The sequence below is a fragment of the Egretta garzetta genome, unplaced genomic scaffold (genome assembly GCF_000687185.1).
Source record: "Egretta garzetta isolate BGI_Z169 unplaced genomic scaffold, ASM68718v1 scaffold513, whole genome shotgun sequence".
Classification (NCBI taxonomy): domain Eukaryota; kingdom Metazoa; phylum Chordata; class Aves; order Pelecaniformes; family Ardeidae; genus Egretta; species Egretta garzetta.
In genome coordinates this window covers 24785-27544 of record NW_009259116.1, presented here as the reverse complement: position 1 = coordinate 27544, position 2760 = coordinate 24785, and the positions used below count along the sequence as shown (strand labels likewise).

Below are 2760 nucleotides of genomic sequence, written 5' to 3'. Positions count from 1 at the left end.
GCTTCTCCTGATGCAGCCCAGGGTAGGGTTGGCTTCTGGGCTGCCAGCGCCCATGGCCAGCTCATGGCCAGCTTTTCATCTGTCAGTGCCCCCAGGTCCCTCTGGGCAGGGCTGCTCTCCATCCTTTCATCCCTCAGCCTGTATGGATACCAGGGGTTGCCTCCTACCCAGGTGCAGGACCCTGCACTTGGCCTTGTTGAAGCTCACGAGGTTCACAAAGGCCCACCTCTCCAGCTTGTCCATTGGAGGATGGACAACTGAGGATCTGCTGACTAAAACCCACCGGAGGAGGGCTGCAGGGATACATCCAGCTCCTAAAGCCCCACCTGACAAACATGCATGGAGTATTTTTAAATCCCTGGAACATGCAGATCCTACGTTTTATCTTGGCTGTTTCCTACAGGCAGCCTGTGCTCTATAGCTGTGAAATATCTAGCAGCAACTTCCAGTTTCAGCCAAAATCTTTTGTGCTTCTTGTACGTTAAGTACTTTTATTTGTGATCTCTCCATCACCTTATCTGCTGTGACTGCTCTAAAAAGAAACGTAGAGACGTGAGCTGAACCACGGCTTCTCTTTATGTAAAATAGAGGTGAGCATTTGAATGACTACCTGGTAAAGCTACCGTGGGCGCCTTCTGCTTTTCCTAGACTACCGCAGCGATGCCAACACAATGCCCGCTGTAGAATCCAAAACGGTGCTAGGCTACCATGACCATAATCTCTTTGGTATCGGAGATGGTCTTCAAATAAACGACCTGTGAAAAAGCACGGCGCTAAAGAAGCGCACATAAGGGTCGCCACTAAGCGACACGCACAGAAAGCTGCCAAAATATTTGCCTGCGCTGTGTAAGTAAAGGCAGGAGCAGCACAGGTACAAGCAAAATGGCAACAGATCATGGAGTTTTAACGTTGGTAACCAGTGTGGAAATGCTACTTGCCTGGTTATCGGGATTGTCAGAGATCACAAAACACAGAAGACGCGGTGCTTAGGGACAAGGTTTAGTGGTGGGATGGCAGGGTTAGGGGATTGGTTGGGCTTGCTGAGCTTAAAGGGCTTTCCAACCTAAATGATTCTATGATTCTATGAAAAAGGAGCAAGGGAAAATTTTAGGCAAAACCTCTTAATACAAATCAGAGAGACACAGAACAAAATTCAGGATGAGTGGAATTTTCCTCACTGCAACAACGCCGATTGTTCGGTGTTAGGACCAAAGCAATTCCTCCTGGGAGTATTTACTGACATGAGAAGGTGGGAAGGAAAGAGGGAAACACCTCTCTGGCAGACTCCTAACTGACAGCATCGAGATCAAAAGTTCTCCAGCTCATTAGCAGCACCCCAAGCATCCAACCAATCTGATTATTCATAGATTTGCTGTCTGCAGTGGAATTTTTATTGACATAGTACAAAGAAAACTCCAAAATATTTCTGGCTGTTTCACCATGAAATCATCCTCCCCCAGTTCAAACAGTAAATGTCAAAAGGAGGGGAGCGAGACTCACCGTTACCTTTGCTCATCATTCAGCACCTGCACAGTAAATCAAGCAAAGCAATCACCAGCCACAACTCAGGCCGCTGGTTTTGAAGCTCTCTGTGACAAGGTGCCAAACCCAAGCTCCTTGGTCCCTCCTTATACAGCAGCTGAAGCCAGCAGGACTGCCCCATTAGTTAGTCTCAAGATTAATGAACTATTTATGCTTGGAATTAATGGAAACATAGTTATCTCTGCAATGGAGGCAGAGGCCAACGTGCCCACACAAAGATTAGTGCCAAAGGGAAATTGTAGATGGGGATTTGCGGGCTGATTGGTACAGAAACGTGGACCCAGAGCAGTGAAGTGTGGTTGGTTTCAATTCTGCATGAGAGACCTGAGCTTATCCACCATGGACAGGTGAAAACTTGGGCCAAATCACAGAATAGAATCGCAGAAAGGTTTGGGGTGGGGTGGGAAGGGACCTTTTAAGGTCACCCAGTCCAACCCCCTGCCATGAGCAGGGACATCTGCAACCAGATCCAGTTGCTCCCAGCCCCGTCCAACCTGACCTGGGATATTTCCAGGGATGGGGCATCCACCACTGCTCTGGGCAGCCTGGGCCAGTGCCTCACCACCCTCAGAGTAACAAATTTCTTCCTTAGATCTCATCTGAATCTCCCCTCTTTTAGTTTAAAACCATTCCCCCTTGTGCTAAACACGAGAGGCAAAGCGAGGAGGCAAAGCTGCTTTGGGGATGTGACTGTGAGGCAGCCCCTAAAATTCAAACTCCAGTGATGTTTTGAGAGTTGAATCCACCCAGTTGGACACCAAAAATTCTATCCCCAGCACCCCAGGGTGCAATCGTCAGCTGGGCCACCTCCGCCCCACGGAGAACAGGGGAGACAAGAGCCCCAAATTACCTGCTGCCTTCCCAGCTGAGTGCAAAGCAACCAGAGAGTGCAGGATGCGAGGCAGCTGGTGACACGGCTGCACTGGTAATGGGGGCCTAGGAGAGATGATGGAAGAGGTGGGATGAAGGCAGGAGGATGGTTGGGATAACAGGGAACACAGGGAGAGCTGTGGACAGCCATGCCCAAAGGCCCACGTGCTGGGGACATGGGCAAAGGAGGGTGATCTGAGAGGGGGCTGGGGTGGAGGGGGGCTGCGGGAACAGGGAAAGGGTCATCTGTGTTTTAGCAGACCTCGGTGGGGCAGATGGTGGGGAGACAAGGACTGAGGAGGGAAAGAACGTCCTGAGGAGGTGAGGGTGGTGGGGTGGCGAGGGGGA

At 50.4% G+C, this 2760-nt stretch overlaps 1 protein-coding gene across 1 annotated transcript in view; it reads right to left on the bottom strand.

Moving 5' to 3' along the window:
* The window catches only part of LOC118451954 (kinesin-like protein KIF9), a 7370-nt gene extending 4896 nt beyond the window's left edge, over window positions 1-2474 (bottom strand). The window contains exon 1 of the mRNA XM_035891087.1: window positions 2393-2474. The gene's annotated coding sequence lies outside the window, so the exon portion shown is untranslated. The remainder of the gene's footprint in view (window positions 1-2392) is intronic.
* Between the last annotated feature and the right edge of the window lie 286 nt (window positions 2475-2760).